The 18,250-nt window shown below is 37.1% G+C and overlaps 1 protein-coding gene across 21 annotated transcripts in view; it reads right to left on the bottom strand.

The window, feature by feature from the left end:
* Positions 1 to 18,250, bottom strand: part of KIAA0825 (KIAA0825 ortholog) — a 451,052-nt gene that overhangs the window by 394,215 nt on the left and 38,587 nt on the right. The window contains exon 2 of one of the 21 annotated variants that reach the window (XM_078365159.1): positions 13,113 to 13,235. The exons of the other annotated variants lie outside the window; for them this stretch is intronic. The gene's annotated coding sequence lies outside the window, so the exon portion shown is untranslated. The remainder of the gene's footprint in view (positions 1 to 13,112; positions 13,236 to 18,250) is intronic. 21 annotated transcript variants of the gene reach the window in all.

Genomic DNA, 18,250 nt, shown 5'->3' with positions numbered 1-18,250 from the left:
CTTTGAAGTTGGCATTACTCCAGGGAATGGCTCTTACTACCACAGCAACTTCTTCTATTACATGTTGTAGAGTGTTGTTTGTATGCCTCCAGTTTCTTCATTGGTCTGAGCCTCTCTACTTTCTATCTTCCAGAAATACCCCAGTGGCACCTCATAACTCTTTCAGGTTTGCTTTACTACATGTCTTTACTGACATTTCAATAGGATTTCAGGAGGGAACAAAAGTAAATATATGTGCTTAGTCTTTCATATTCAGAATTTTCTACCTTTTAATGTCCTATACCAAGGCAAATATGAAAAAAAATATGAGATTTTTGAACATCTGAAATTTGATGTACAGAGTGTCAGAAGGGCAGAGCAAGATGGCTAAATAGAAGATTCCACCAATGATTCCCCATGCAGGAACACCAAATTTTAACAACTAAGCACACACAAAAAAGCACTGTCATAAGAACCAAAAATCAGGTAAAGTCACCTGGTTTTAACTTCCAATCACTGAAGGAGGCACTGAGAGGGTAGAAAACACAGTTGCTGATATCTAGTTCCTAGATGACATTTCTAGACAAAAATGGGCCAGAAAGAAACCAGCTGCCTTGATGAGAAGGACCCAGTCCTGGCAGAATTCATCACCTGCTTACTAGAGAGCTCTTGGTCCCTGGATGACTAACAATGATATCTAGGTAGTATACTGTGGGTCTCAGGTGAGAATCTTAGACACGCTGACTTTAGGTGAAACCTAACATATTCCCAGCTGTGATGACTTTGGTGAAAAACTCCTTCTGCTTGAGAAAAATGCAGGGAGGGGGGGAGGTAAAGGGGACTTAGTTTTGCACTTTAGATACCAGTTCAGCCACAGTGGGGTAGAGCACTAAGTAGGCTCTTGAAGTCCCCAAGTCCAGGCCTAGGCTCTTGGATGGCATTTCTGGTCCTGCTCTGGGCCAGATGGGAGTGCACTATCCTGAGGGGTGAGTCTCATGCCTGGCAACATTTACAACAAGCTGACTGACTGAAGAGCCCTTGGGCTTTATGGGAACATTGGTTGTAGCCTGGCCCAAATACTCTATTTGGGCCTGTGGAAATGATGGCCGCAGAGTGAGGCTCTTCTGCCTATGGAAAGGGGAAGGAACAGTGGAAAGGAATTTGTCTCGTGGTTTGAGGGCCAGCGTAGCCACAGTAGAACAGAACAACAGACAGATTTCTAAGGGTTTTGACTCCAATACCTGGCTTTAAGCCAGTTATCTCTGAACCTACCTGCAGCATGGAGGAACTTACTGCACTGAAGGGATGGCACAAACCTGACTGGCTTCCCTACCTGCTGTATAGATATTCCTAGTGCCTTGAGTGAACATAGGTGGTAACCAGGTAGAGGTTACAGCAGCCTTTAGGCAAGACCCAGTGCTGTGCTGGCTTCAGGTCTGACCCAGGGAAGTTCTAGTGGTGGTGGCCACAGGAGTGCTTATATTACCCCAGCTCCAAGTCCAGGTGGCTCAGCACAGAGAGAGAGAGAGAGACTGACTCAGATTGTTTGGGAGAAAGTAAGGGAGGAGTCTCTGCTGGATAATCTAGTGAATTGTTCTGGATCATATTAAAGACTGCCAAGGCAGTACCTCTATAAGACTGCAAGACAGTGTTATTGGGCATGGGGCCCAAGTCCCTTCAAATACCTAGAAAGCATTCCCAAGAAAGACAGGCACAAACAAGCCAGACTGTGAAGACTACAATAAATACCTAACTCTTCTATGCCCAGGCAAATAATAATAATAATCATAATAATAATAATCCACAAGCATCAAGACCATCCAGGAAAATATGACTTCACCCAACTAACTAAATAAGACACCAGAGATCAATCTTAGAGAAACAGCCATATGTGACATTTCAGACAGAAAATTTAAAATAGCTGTGTTGAAGAAAATCAAAGAAATTCAAATGTCCTTCATTATGAAATCTACATAATTGTAAAAACAAAACAAAACAAAAAACATCATCAACTTTTTTAAAGGGCAGATTTTACTTGTAATATTTTAGGGTTGCTGAAATTTATTTCTTCTCATTAATTATGGGGAGTTGAGGTTTTAATGTTTTAGCCTTCCACCAATGACTACATAAACATTTGAGTGGCTCTCAATTTGTTGATAGTCATTTAAACCCCTTAGACATTGAAGTCAAATTAGGAAACAAAGAACTTGTTGTTCCATTCAATTTATTTTCTCAACTCTCATCTACATATTAGGTTTTCTTATATAGACTGCTATGCTTCCTGCTAATAACTGTGGAAGTTCTGATTACTATAATTATGTAAACTAAAGTATCAATATGTATCTGGTAAGTACTCATATTAATATACAACTATTAAAATTCCTCCAATTAAAATATAAGATACTCCACTTTAACTCCTCTATTAATTATTTATATATGTGTATGTATGAAGTAGAAATTGACAGGATCAGTCAGAATACACTATTGTAGCTTGACAAGCAAACAGAATTAATTGTCATATGATTTACTCAGCAATTCTGACATTGCTTTCTTTATTTTTAATGTACTTTTATGGAAAATATTTTCATTTTAATAACTCCTCATAATTTTCTTATGCAATCCTAACCATCTTTTGCTTTAATGGAAGGTGAAAATAAGATAATATAAATTTGAATTAGAATTTTATCGTTCCTTTAAAACTGGCACTCATATATTCACATGATTTCAAAGTCATAAAATTACTGTATCTTTTGAGATTAGAAGCCACAGAACATGGGATTAATGATATTGACTAATAAATTTTCAACTATAGTAAAAGTTTATTAATTTGAAGAAAAGTACATCTGCATTAGTAGAAAATTTAAGTTATGGAGCACTTTTTAGAAGGCAGTTTTGTATTACGTATCAACAGGGAATAATAACAAATATAGTTTATGAGATACCAATTTTTTTTTTTTTTGAGGCAGAGTCTCACTCCGTTGCCCAGGCTGGAGTGCAGCGGCCAATCTCTGCTCACTGCAACCTCTGCCCCTGGGTTCAAATGATTCTCCTGTCTCAGCCTCCCGAGTAGCTGGGATTACCGATATGTGCCACCATGCATGACTAATTTTTTTTTTTTTTTTATTTTTCGTAGAGACAGGGTTTCACCATATTGGCCAGGTTGGTCTGAAACTCCTGACCTCAAGTGATCTGTCTTCCTTGGCCTCCAAATTGCTGGGATTACAGGCATGAGCCACATGCCTGGCTAGATGTCAATTACATTTTAAAGAAGCTCTCTTTTAATAATTAAATAACAATGATTTGAACTTAGCATGTACTTTGTATCAAAATGATTTCTTCTAAAGGATTTAAGGTTCTTAAATTATGTTCCAAGAGTTTAAAAATTTATCCTAAAATGTTAATAGTATTAATTAGCTAGTCATATTAATGTAGTACTGTTTTCCTAAAATATTGGTGATATTATTTAGCTTAACTTTAATTTGATTATAAAATCTACCCATTACAATACACTTTTATGTCACCCAGAGCTTTGTTGCATGGATTATCACCAGTCTTGTATCAATATCCCTTTCAGCAGACTATAAACATGTCCAAGCTTCTTACTTTTTAGAAACCAGCAAAGGGAACCCTACTTTCTTTCAAATCCCAGCTTCTAAAAATAGCAGTCTATATTTCCTGTGTTCTCTCTCATTTACTCCTCAAGCCAGAGTAATAGTTTCTGCCTCAAACCTTACACTGAAATTGACAAAATATTTTTCAGTACCTATCAAGCTTAATCTCTTTGCAGTATTCAGTACTTACTCCTTCAAGAGAATGTTTGGGGTAAAATTTACCATATCTTCTGGCTAACAATATTCAAGATTCTCCTGAAACTTGGAGGATGTAAAGAATCCGTTTGATTTGGTCAGCCTGGCTTTTGTTGAGGTGGCTGGTTCTGATACATTTTCCCAACAATTAAATCTTTCCTTTACACAAACAGACTTTGTAGTTTTAGTCTTGGTGAAGCTACTCCTTCCTTGAAATTGTCTCCTCTCTTGATAATCTTCCTAAATAGCACACCTTCCTAGTTTTCCATCTTGTCTCTCACACCATTTATTTGTTTACCAGGCTCCCAGTAGGAAATATCATTTTGGGCAGCTGGCCAGATCACATTTCTTTTTAAAATTATTTTATTATTTATTTATTTTAAGATAGGGTCTGGCTCTGTTGCCCAGGCCAGCGTGCAGTGGCACAATCACAGTTCACTGCAGCCTCGACCTCCTGTGCCAAGTGATCCTCTCACCTCAGCCCCCTTGCAACTGGGACTACAGGCACATGCCACCATGCCTGGCTAATTTTTGTAGAGATTGGGTTTTACCATGTTGTCCAGGCTGGTTTCAAACTCTTGGGCTCAAACAATACACATTGCCTCAGCCTTTAAGGTACTGGGCTTACAGGCATGAGCCACCATGCAAGGCTAATTTTTTTTTTAACAACATTACAGATGTACAATAAGGGTCAATTTCTGTGGGATAGGACCTAACCCTAGTCATAATGAATTTAGGGTTAGACCATCAGATATATACTAAATGAGTTTTGAAATTTGGAATGGAGCCAGGGATAAGACATAACTGGTGGTAAACCAATCAAGTTAATTCCAGCCTCCTAAAAGCATGCATATGAATTTTTCTGGCTGAGGCTACTAGAACTGCAGTTTTTGCTCTTCTCTGATTACTTACAAAGTTTTCTTTTGATTATATGAGATACACACAATAAATCCTCTCCATGCTCCACTGCCCAACACGTTTTTTTTCCCTTAAACTAACAACAGTAGTTTTTTGTGTTAAATTAATAAATATCTTGATAGGCTTCTTTCCCATATCTGCAATTAAGCACCAATATTCACCATAGTGTTCTCTCTAGACCTGTGATGAGGTTCAGGACGTGTTACCCCAAGTATGGAGTACTTTGGCACTTGAGAAAACACCAGAATAGGAAAGTCTCTCTGACTTTATTCCTGCCCTTCTTATCTGAAGCAGATTATAAAAGAATTCTCCACCTTCCACTGAAGTAAGTCATAAGAACTTCATTCCACAGGTACATTCCCTATACCTGGAAGAAAGCAATGTCCTTGTCTCTGAAGACACAGACACACAGAGAAGAATCAAAACAAATAGATCTTGCTAAATTCCACCAATTTATTATTAGATCATAGCCTTTTGTCATGCATCATTCTTCTGCATGACTGTCCATAAAAATACACAGGTTGTTCTGTTTCCCTGGGTCTTTATTTCTGAATGCTCCCATGTTATATAAAACTTAAATCAAATATGTTTGTATGCTTTTCTCTTGTTAATCTGTCTTCTACTTACCAGATCCTCAGCTATGAACCTAAGATGGGAAAAAAGGATATTACTTTTTCTTCCCTAGGCTTGTATTCTTTTAAATACCTTTACTGAGCTTTCTTCAAGCAAATCAACAGCATTTTATGTAATTTTACAAGAGTACTTTTATCTTATGTTTTCTATAAAACAATTTATACTGTTTTGGAATATGTTGTAAAGGACTACAGGGTGCCAGGGAAGATCCCTTTTTTCTTAACTGTTGATCTTTACTATAGATTAACTTCCCTCTTAGATTCTCTATACAAAGACTTCATGACTCTCACACTGTCTAAGATGGAATGTTAAATACTATCTTTTAAACTGGACACAAAATGAAAACAAGCTGTTTGGAAATGAAAACGAACTGTAACTAATTAATTTGTTGTATTTCATAAACCAGCCTTGAATAGAAAATAGTACAATCTCACTAAATTTATTTTGTTTTCTGCCTATATAAACAAGACTTTAACTGATCCCATTTCCCTGGAGTCTGTGTTTCTTAGATGGCTACTCCCAGCTTTTCACATGAATAAACTCTTTAAAACTGGATTCTGATTCTTTTGGTTATTTCAGTTTGACACTATCATCTCTATGATGAAAATTCAAAGTCTATATCTCTAATTCTAGTCCTTTCTCCAAAACCCCAATACACATTTCCAAGTACTTACTAGACAATTTCACATCACTGATTCAAAGGTTCTTTAAACTCATGATGGGGACCAAAATATTTTACCACCAATTATATTTCATACTTTGAGGTGGCTATCAGAAGGCCAGGAAACAGAAGTGGCCCTGCAAAACTGTCTTTTGTGAAAAAAACATGCATTCATAAAGAATCTATATTAATGCAGCCAGGCCTTCTCTTGTCTGGATCTAGGAAAGATTCTTTATTTTTTTTGAGACGGAGTTTCACTCATGTTACACAGGCTGGAGTGCAATGACGTAATCTTGGCTCACCGCAACCTCCGCCTCCTGGGTTTAGGCAATTCTCCTGCCTCAGCCTCCTGAGTAGCTGGGATTACAGCCACATGCCACCATGCCCAGCTAATTTTTTGTATTTTTAGTAGAGACGGGGTTTCACCATGTTGACCATGATGGTCTCGATCTCTTGACCTCGTGATCCACCTGCCTGGGCCTCCCAAAGTGCTGGGATTACAGGCGTGAGCCACCGCGCCCGGCCTGGATCTAGGAAAGATTAACCGAGACTCTGACACCTCTAAAAATCTGAAAAGAAATATTTACCATTTTTTCTCTGAGGATTGCTACCTGTGAGGTTTCATCTACATAACAAGACTACCTTGGCTAGTCAAGCCTCTTCTCTTTCTCCTATAACTTAATTTGCCATCATAATCCATTCTTGGCCATTCTTTGAGCCCTCATTCTTTCTGTAACCTCAAGATAGTATATAAGCTCTTATTGGGAGGGCTAGGAGTTGGGTCGTCACTCTGAAGTCTCCATATATACACAAAAATAAATTCATACGTCTTTTCTCCCACTCATGTGTCTCATGTCAGTAATTATTTTCAGCAAAACTTTGGATGGCCAATGAAACCTCAGTATGTCCAAAATGTAATTCTGGGTCTTTTCCTTAAACTGGCTTCTTTTCCTACATTATAGGATAACCATTTACCTAATCTCCCTGTTTCTTGCCCTAGTATCTTAAATCAGGTATCAGCAAACTATGACATGGCTTGCTCTTCTAGGTCATGCAAGGATAGTTTATACATATCTAATGAGTTATAAAAATAAACAAAAAAGAATGTGCTACAGAGGCCATATGTGGTCCACAAATCCTAAAATATTTACTACCTGGCCTTTCTAATAGAAAATGTTTGCTGATCTCTGTTTTAAATGGTGACCAAGTTCTCCGATACTTTTTTCCCCGAAGATCTTAAGTGGTCACCAAATGCTCTCAAAGATGACATTTACCTCTATCTGCTACCAGTGTCGCAGATTTGGACATTATTTCTTGCTGAAAAACCTCCTATCTGGCTTCCAAGACTCACATCTTGCAGTATAATTATGAGTGTGCACGCGCACACGCACACCCACCCCCCCCCACACACACACAAATTTGGTTTTAACTCCTTCCCCCCCTTCCTGGCACAGAGCTCCAAAAATCCTTGGAATTTCCTGAGTAATTGAAATGTCTTTTGTTATTCACAGCTGATTTTATGTTTATGAGGTTACTCTGGAGGACCCCTAAAGAGCTTCAGGATGGGAGCTAGTCTAAAGGAACCAACCATTTGATTGCTGCATTAGCTTTCAGCTCCACTCCCTCTAACTCTAACCTCCAGAGGCAGGAAAGGGACTTAGGATTGAGGCAATCACCTATGGCCAATGATTTAATCAATCATGTCTACATAATGGATTTCAATAAAAATTCTTAAACGAGGAGGTTCAGGAAGTTTCCTAATTGGTGAACACAACCATCTCTTGAGAGGATAGCACACCCAGAGAGTACATGGAAGTTCTGTGCCATAATCATCTTCCTTACTTTCTTTGTCTTACACATTTCTTCCATTTGGCTATTCCTATATTGTATCATTTCTAATAAAACTATAAGTGTACTGCTTCCCTGAGTTCTGTGCATCATTCTGATAAATTATTGAACTGTGGCAACCCCCAAATTTGTAGTCTTTGGGGCAGAAGTGTGGTCATCTGGGAAATTCACCTGCAGCTGGCATGTGTAGTGACGGCAGTCTTATGGGACTGAGCTCTTAACTTGTGGGGTCCTGGTAGTGTCAGAATTTAAATTGACACTATTTGAATTGACAGAATTTGAACTGACACTATTTGAATTGACAGAATTTGAACTGACACTATTTGAATTGACAGAATTTGAATTTGAATTGAATCATAGGACACCCAGTTGGTGTCTGTCTTGCATATAGACTCTAGACTTCTCATTTTATAAACTCAATCTGATCATTTTGAGGGAGTGTGTTAAAGAAACTTCTCTTCCCGGGTCCGCTAGGGAGGGGTTTCAAATGTAGAAATTTCTCAGCTTCAGGCCTCCATCCAGAGACCGGAGGGTTCAGAGAGGCCAAGAACCTATGAGCTCTGGGAGCTGGGTACATTCCCCGGGTTACAATTTCACTACCCTGCTTAAATAAACAAACACAGGATTTTCCATAATACATAGAAAACCTCCAGATTCCTCGTCTTTTTTTAATATATACATAGTTCTTCATATTTAATTCTTCTTCCAATTAAATAATTATATATTTTTACTATAGCCCTTCTTGACTGACATCTTGAAATGGCCTTCTAGTCATAACTTCCTCTACACTAATAATGTTGTCAGTAGAAAATCATATTTATGAAAGGCATTTATTTCACCAATGTAGATAATTCTATTTAAAGGGTACATATACTTATAATATTATTAAACAGAAAAATGTTATCTATGAATGTGGTTTCAATAATTTTTAAATGACTTTTAAACTATTTAAGTCATTTTTTTAGAAATTATGAAAAGGTAGGAAGCTATCAATTAAAATTTAAATGTGATACCTTAAAATGTTTTTTAGTTTCCAGCTCCAAAAAAAGGATGTTAGATAAAAATGATTTTTAAGGATTCTCTAGTTTTAAAATTCTATGACTTAATCATGTGATCTACTTCTTTAATATTTAATCGTCTGTTGTACAGCCTTTGTAGTATACTTTTTAATTCTATAGTTCAATAGAAGTATAATTTGTTGGTGGTTAAAACAAATTCATATGAAATAACCTGAAAATTTATGTAAAAAAAATCAATAAAAGTAAATTTTGGATTTCTTCATGTTAAACCTAAAAATCCATCACTATCCTTGCTTTTTATTTTATTTGCTGCTTTACTTATCTCAACAGTGAATCTATCATATCAACATAGTCATCATGATCCAAGCTGCAAATAATAGAGAGTGTCAGTGTCAATTTTGCTTTCTCACACTTGCTTCCCTTCACTTCATCTGATTTTAATAATCCCTGTCAAACCACAAACAGTCCAAATTACCTTCATGACACAGAAGCTTTCAAGGAGCAGACAGAATCTCAACTTTCATTTAGCAACTACAAAAGAAAGCTGTCCAGCTGGACAAATATTATTTCCACACTTGACAATCTCTACAGTTGAGCATGCATTTTAATTTTAACTAAACCTGCCAGGAGTTTGATATGAGCTCCTTGTTTTGTGTAGACTGACTCACAGGATTATCAGACCAATGACTGTAATTGAGACGAAAGAACCTAGCATTTATCTACTAAGAGATGAATCACATACCAAAGCTGAGGGATCAAAACGAACATTTAAGAGATAGTATGTAGGTATAGACTGCAGGGTAGAAACTAATTACATTAAATGCTTTAACTACTAAATAAATTATAAATATCTAGAACATATTCTTGATGTAATTCTGAAAAGTAACAGCTAGTAAGTCAAAATGTAAAACTGTTAACATTTTACCCATAGACACCATTGAGAAACAGATTATAAAACTGAAATCTAAAGAGATTTTAAAAGGTGTTTTGGATTCACTCAACTTCAAAATCAGATTTCTAGAAAAGTTCTATATGTCAATTATAATGAAACTGATGTTCTTGACAAGTTATCAAAATCCATTTCATACAAATCAATATGCCCTTGTACACACCAATCTAAAACTTCAAAGAAGTTCACAGTAAAAATAAATAAGTTGTAGAGAAATATTAGAAAAAATGTCACAGTGTAAACTATAACAGTGACAATTATATCTTTGAAGTTTAGTTTATTAAAGTTAAATCTAAAACTTTCCAACGGTAAAACATTTCTGTGAGAATTGCCTTTTTTTGAAACAGAGTTTCACTCTTTTGCCCAGGCTAGGGTGCAATGGTGTGATCTCAGCTCACTGCAACCTCCACCTCCCAGGTTCAAGCAATTCTCCTGCCTCAGCCTCCTGAGTAGCTGGGATTATAGGTGTCTGCCACCATGCCTGGCTAATTTTTGTATTTTTAGTAGAGACAGGGTTTCACCACAATGGCCAGGCTGATCTTAAACTCCTGACCTCAGGTGATTCACCTGCCTCAGTCTCCTAAAGTGCTAGGATTACAGGTGTGAGCCACAACTCCTGGCCTAAGCATCCTTTTTAAGCTAGGCCTGAGAATTCCTCCTGAAGTTATCAGAGCCTCAAAACTGTCTGATGTCAGTTCTCCCTCCACCCTGCTACACTTGACACTAGTTCCAGCTTTCTTTTTTCCCCAAAGGCATTGGCACTCAGAGCACTGTTTTTCTTTTTTTTTTTTCTTTTTTGCTATTAAGAACTGCCTGAAATAAAGCATTGTTTTTCTACCAACTCTATCTTTGATACCACAGCTCAGGTTTCTTTACCAGCTCCTTTTCTTTCTATTCCCCTTGTTTTTTCCCCCTCACAGACAAGGTCTCATTCTATCACCCAGGCTGGAATGCAGTGGCATGATCACAGCCTACTGCAGCCTTGACCTCCTAGGCTCAAGCCATCCTGTCACCTCAGCCTCCCACGTAGCTACGACTACCACATGAGCCACCATGCCTGACTAATTTGTGAACTTGCGTGTGTGTGTGTGTGTGTGTGTGTGTGTGTGTGAGAGAGAGAGAGAAAGAGAGAGAGAGAGAGAGAGAGAGACAGAGAGAGACAGAGAGAGACAGAGAGAAAGAGAGAGAGAGATGAGGTCTCCCTATGTTGTCCAAACTGATCTCTAATTTCTGGCTTCAAGCAATCCTCCTGCCTCAGCCTCCCAAAATGCTGAGATTACAGGCACAAGCAACTGCTCCTGGCCTAGACTACTTGTTACAAGAGTAGGTGTCTGTTTACATATCCAGTTAGGTTACGGTTCACTAAGTATGAAAAAACTGAACTTAAAATATGCAAGAAGACAGGTTTAGGTTAAACTTAATATCCCTGTGTAGGGTTCAAACCCCATCACCTGGATTACTGAAGCAATTTTCTAAATTTCTCCTACTTTCTCCTTCGTTCCTTCCTCTCCCTTCCCTTCCTCTCACTTCTCTTCCACTCCCCTCTCTTCCCTTCCCCTCCTCTCCCCTTCCCTTCCTCTCTTTCTTACTTTCCTTTTTTTTTTTTTTTTTTTTTTTTTTTGCTAGAGATGTGGTCTCCCACTGTTGCTGAAGCTGGTCTCAATCTCCTGGCCCAAGGAATCATCCTGCTTTTGCATTCCAAAGTGTTGAGATTACAGGTGTGAGCCTCTATGTCTGGCCTCCCCCTGGTTTTCTGCATCATCATCTTCTAACTCATTCTCTAACTGATACCAGAATGATCTTTGTAAAACATAGGGAAAAAAATCTGTGTTTATAGCAAGATTTCAATTTTTCTTTTTTTGAGACAGAATCTCCCTCTGTCGCCCAGGCTGGAGTGCAGTGGTACAATCACAGCTCATTGCAACCTCTGCCTCCCAGGTTCAAGTAATTCTCTTGCCTCAGCCTCCTGAGTAGCTGGGATTACAGGCACTGGCTACCACACCTGGCTAATTTTTATATTTTGAGTAGAGATGGGGTTTCCAGGCTGGTCTCAAACTCCTGACCTCAAGTGATCCACCTGTCTCAGCCTCCCAAACTGCTGGGATTACAGGCATGAGTCACCATACTCGGCTGCAAGATTTTAACTCTAAATGACTGGGAATAAAGTTAGACTCTTAAGAGAAAAATCAGAAGAAAGTAATTTGTAGTGGGGAAATGGTATGTTCATTTAATTTTAGTTTTTAAATTATTTTTATTTGATAAATTGATAAATCACTACAAAGTGATTTTATGACATACATACACAGTGCGTAAAGTCTGAATCAAGCCAATAAACATATCCATCACCTCAAGTACTTAACATTTATTCTTCCTGTCTAAATGAAACTTTACCCTTTGACCCACATCTCTCCATTCTCTCCACTCTCCAGGCTCTTGTAACCATCATTCTACCGTCTGCTTCTATTAGTTGAATTTTTTTAGATTCTATATATGTGAGAACATGCCATATCTATCTTCTGTTCCTCACTTATTTCACTTACTATAATATCCTCCAGGTTGATCCATATTGTTGCAAATGATGGCATTTCCTTTTTTAAGGCTGAATAGTATTCCATTGTGTATATATTCCAAATTTTCTTTATCCATTAATCTGCCAGTTGACACTGAGGTGGTGTGTTCATTTTAGAATAATGATGATTTGAAATACAAGAAATATATGTAGCAAGAAATACAAGAAGGTTTTTTAATATATTTCTTGTATTTCAAGAAATACAAGATAAGTTTTTATAAATAAAATATATTTAAAATATATGAAAAATAGATTTTAAAAATATATTTCTTATATTTCAAGATATACAAGAAGGAGGGAATGAAGCAAATTTTTAATTTTGCTTCATAAATTTATATGGACATAAAATGCCCATATAAATTATCATCCAAATCAGGACTTTTTTGAGGTTATAAAGCAGGTAACAAAAATTATTAAAATGATATAATTTTTGATATATTACTGAGCAATCAAGTAGTTTTATTGTAATTATTGACCTATAAACTTACAGTGAGAAAGTTTTTTTAAAAAAAATTCTTTCAAAAAAAAGTAAATAAAATAAATTTATATCTTTGTTTTCAAAAGCAAAAAGTCTTGCCAGGCTCGGTGGCTCAATCCTGTAATCTCAGCACTTTGGGAGTCCAAGGTGGGTGGATCACGAGGTCAAGAGATCGAGACCATCCTGGTTGACATGGTGAAACCCTGTCTCTACTAAAAATACAAAAAATTAGCTGGGCATGGTGGCACGTACCTGTAATCCCAGCTACTCAGGAGGCTGAGGCAGGAGAATTGCCTGAACCGAGGAGGCGGAGGTTGTGGTAAGCCGAGATCATGCCATTGCACTCCAGCCTGGGTAACAAGAGCGAAACTCCATCTCAAAAAAAAAAATTAAAAAAAAAAAAAAAAAGTAAAAAGTCTTTATATTGCTTGAAAATTAAATAGATGATTCTTGATATATTGTTGCATACTTTAATGAGTTTCTTGTGTATATCTGTTATCCACAGATATTTCTTGACAAATGCATTTTAAATATATGATTGTATTCTTTTTATATTTTTACAAGTTGCATTTTATAGTTAGCAAATTTTAAATTGTTGACACCAGGAATAGACTCTTCTATATAGATTATAATATTTTTAATTGAGAAAATACTCTCTCTCAGGTGATAAGCTACCTGGCAAATTTATCAAGTTCAGAGCAAATTTTGCTGGATGAAGTACATTCTCAATTTCAATTTTTAGTAATGAAATACATAAATGTTTTAGCTTAAATATTTTCACAGGTACTATTTTTTTTTTGCCTCCCTGCAGATTGCATTTCTTTGACCAAAAATTGAAAAAAACAAAATTCATCAAATAAATGTTAATGATTATTCTGAATGGTTTGATAGATTCAAGTGCCGTAAAATCATAACCTTTCTCAGTTTAACATCATTCTGGACCAGAATGTAAGTGTATCCAGGCTGGGCACAATGGCTCATGCCTATAATCCCAGCACTTTGGGAGGCCAAGGCTGGTAGATCACTTGGGGTCAGGAGTTTAAGATCAGCCTGACCAACATGGTGAAACCTTGTCTCTACTAAAAATTACAACTAGCCAGGTGTGGTGGCAGGCACCTGTAATCCTAGCTACTTGGGAGGTTGAGGCAGGAGAATCATTTGAACCCAGGAAGTGGAGGTTGCAGTTAGCCAAGAATGCACCACTGCACTCTAGCCTGGGTGACAAAGTGAGACTCTGTCTCAAAAAACAAAAACAAACAAACAAAAAGTATCCAATAGAAAATTTCATTTCTATCAAATGATTTTCCCCATAAGTCTTGGGTATTTCAAGCATAATTGGGGAATTTCACAATTAAATATTACATGCAATTTGAGTGCTTATCATTTAATTTGTTCAATTCTCTCTTTGATTTCATGGGGATACATTTCAATATCTTCCCATTTGCAGGTTTTGTTTTCAATAATTGCTTTTCCTTAAAAGCTTAACATAGGCTGAATATTTTGCCCTCCATTTTTTGACTGCTTTGATTAAATATTTCTAATGGATTCTGAAGAAACTGCAGCCAAAAGCTAGAGGATATTTTCACAAAAATGTTTAATACCATGATGGGACACTTAAGTTGATCTATAAAGTAATGCTTCAAAGTCTCAGACATTTCTAAAATTCAAAGAGAAAGTGCATAGTGTCATACTTAGTTATTTTTGTTTTATTCAACTTCAGTCTAATCATGAACATTTATAGGCTGTTTACCTTGTATATGTATATTCATATTTGTACTTGAGAACTACATCTTCCATTTGGATTGGTAGACTATTGCAGATTTTTGGGATGTAATTATGAATTATTGTGTATATTACAACATATTGCAAGTATAGTTTTCCCCATAGGTTCTAAATTAGCTAAAAGAAAACATTTACATGCTGTGTTCCACAACAATATATTTTTAATGGTATCAAGATAAAATAATTCTGTCATTGATGTTGCAGTTTGTAACTTAATTTACAATAGTGTTTCAACCTCAACGGAATGAACTTTCAAATGCTTTACTTCAATTTAATGAATTAGATAAGAACTTGAACCATTATTATTGGAATTAATTGATTTTCTACAATTAGAAGTATCCAATGATACTGATGTAAAACTGGCATCATTTAGTGATTGCAGTTCTTCTAATGTAGTGAATACGTTAACAGCTATTTTCACTTTTAATACATGCACAAGAAAACTTGAAACTAAAAATGAAAGAAACTAATTCAAAACAGTCACTTGATCGAAATGAAAAGTCGTGCTTGACAGAGTGGTGTACAAATGTACCTTTGCAGCTAAGTATTAAAAGGTAGTATTTTTAGATATGGTCTTTTTTTTTTTTAAAGACGGGGTTTCACCATGTTGGTCAGGCTGGTCTCGAACTCCCGACCTCAGGTGATTCTCCCGTCTTGGCCTCTAAAGTGCTTCGATTACAGGCATGAGCCACCGCGCCTGGCCTAGATATGGTCTTAAGACTATGTAATAGATGTTGATGCCTTTTTTACAGATTTAAGTCTTGTTTCCATGTGGTCAGTGATACCATTACAGAGTCATCATGGTAGATGGTAAATGTCAACAGCATTTTATATGAGCTACACATTAATTATTTCCAGCAAATCAAGGTAATTCAGTATTGTTTGATAAATGTACACTTGATATTTTATCACTGTTGCCAAAAAAGGTTATTACAAAATAAAAATGCATTATCCAGTAATAAAATAAATAAGTAGTTGTAGTTTTATACCATATGATACATGATGAAACCTTTTTAGTGGCCAAGAACAATGGCATGTGCCTGTAGTTCCAGCTACTATGAGACTGAGGTGGGAGCAGACTTGAGCAAGAGTTCAAGTCTGTAGTGTGCTAGTATCATGCCTGTGAAAAGCCATTGCATTCCAGCCTGGGCAACATAGTGAGATTCCATCTCTTAAAAAAAAAACCACAAAAGCCAACTTTGTACTATATTCACTCTATGGCAAAACTAAATAAAACTGGGAAATGTGCCATACACAGAAGGGTACTTGCTGTACCCTGCTGTACACAGGACACAGGTACAGCAAGTGGCCAGCAGGGTTGGTAGCACTAAGTACTGCTGCTACCACCATCACTCAACCTGAAGGAGTTAGCTGTACCTAACTCCTCATGTCTGAGTGTACTCACTTTATCAATAAGCACAATTCAGGCTGTTCTTGAAAAAGATGTTTTAGCTCATGATCCTTCTGGAAAGGAACTAAAAGAGCAAAATGGGTTATTGACAATTTTATCACATGTTGAAGTGTGAGCTTCATTCATTACACTGGCATCTCACATATGAGACCATGTCACAATTTAGAAGTACAAAGTATAGGTCTATCAAAACCTATTCTGGTTTATTTTTCTATAGCTATTAAATAATACTTCATTCAAAAATGAAAAATCTGTGATTCATTGAAATTATAATCTACCTTTCTATGGCATGACATGGAAAGATTTCCAGAATATTATATTATTTCATCTAAAAAATTATAGAACTAGGCTCATGAGGTCAAGAGATCAAGGCCATCCTGGCCAACATGGTGAAACCCTGTCTCTACTAAAAATATAAAAATTAGCTGGGTGTGGTCATGTGCATCTTTAGTCCCAGCTATTGGGAGCCTGAGTGAGATCATGCAACTGCTACAGAGCAAGACTCCATCTCAAAAAAAAAAAACAAATTGTAAAACCATATATACAGCATAATGCAGGATAATATTTTTGAAAAAACAAACTGCCCCATAATATAGTAACGAATACACACTGAACTATTAGCAGTGCTTATTTGTGAGTGGTGGAATTAAAAAGGGACAGCATAAAGGGAATTTTAATTCCTTATTATCTATTTTTGTCTGAACTTACTATAATGAGTATGTCTCACTTTCGACATCTGAGAAGAAAAAAAAAATTAAGAATATAACAAATGTTGATGAAAAGAGTCAAACTCTGTCAAACATTTGAAGAGATTTATTCTGAGCCAAATACGAGTGACCATGACCCATGACACAGCTCTCAGGAAGTCCTGAGAATATGATCCTAAGGTGGTCAGGGTATAGCTTGGTTTCATACATTTAGAGGAGAAATGAGACATCGATCAAATATATTTAAGAAATACATTGGTTTGGTTCAGAAAGGTGGGACAACTCAAAGCAGGGGTGGGGGGGTTGGGGGAGTTGTTCCAGGCTATTGATAAGTTCAAATATTTTCTGGTGACAACTGGTTGAGTTTGTCTAAAGACCTGGGATTGACAGAAAGGAAATGTTCAGGTTAAGATAAAAGATTGTGGAGACCAAGGTTCTTTTGAAGTCTTTTGTTTGTTTGTTTGAGAGGGAGTCTCACTGTCACCCAGGCTGGAATAGAGTGGCGCGATCTCAGCTCACTGCAGCTCCACCTCCCAGGTTCAAGCAATTCTCCTGCCTCAGCCTTCCTAGTAGTTGGGACTACAGGCGTGTGCCACCACACCCGGTTAATTTTTTGTATTTTTGAGGAGAGACGGGGTTTCACCATGTTGCCCAGGCTGGTCTCAAGTGATTCGCTGACCTCGCAAAGTGCTGGGATTATAGGCATGAGCCACCATGCCCTACCTCTTTTGAAGTCTTACAGTGGCTGCCTAGAGACAAAAGTGGCTGGCTAGAGACAACAGACACAAATGTTTCCTATTCAGATCTTTAAAAGGTGCTAGACTTTTAGTTAATCTCTTCAGGATTGGGAGGGCCTGGAAGAAAAATATCTAGCTATGTTAATAGAGATTCTTTACAGATGCAGATATTCCCCCACAAAGGAAGGCTTTGCAAGACCATTTCAAGATATGGCAGAGAAACATGTGGGTAAAATATTTTGCTTTTCTTCCTTTTCTCATAATGTTATCCAGAGTCAGATTGGAAAGTAAGTCAGGATATAGAGAGTTAAATAAAACCCATCTGATGAGAATTTATGGTTTGTAGGGCATGACTTCCTAGACCCCTTAGATACAAATTTGAGCATGACAAAAAAAAAAAAAATCAGAGTTTAGTTCTCATAAATACAAGGCATTAGCTAATGGTGTATCAACTGAGTGATACAAGTATCAAATGATGTAGGAGTCCTACAGCAGTGAGCTCCCTATGGGTGGATGGAGATAGGAAAGGCAAGCCCCAAGAAAAAGGAAGGTAAAGGATTTCCTAAAGGTGGGAGACAGTGATCTTCCAAAATCCATAGCCTCATAACTGGAGACATTTAATCCCCCACTATAATGGTGTTGAAGCCCTCGCCCAACTTGGGGAATGATCCACAACTAGTAAAGAAAGGACTGCTGGGGGCGGTGGCTCACATCTATAATCTCAGTACTTTGGGAGGCCGAGGATGGATCACG

This window comes from Callithrix jacchus, chromosome 2, assembly GCF_049354715.1.
Source record: "Callithrix jacchus isolate 240 chromosome 2, calJac240_pri, whole genome shotgun sequence".
In the NCBI taxonomy this organism is placed as follows: domain Eukaryota; kingdom Metazoa; phylum Chordata; class Mammalia; order Primates; family Cebidae; genus Callithrix; species Callithrix jacchus.
The sequence above is the reverse complement of the archived record's forward strand: the minus strand, read 5'-3'. Positions and strand labels throughout refer to the sequence as shown.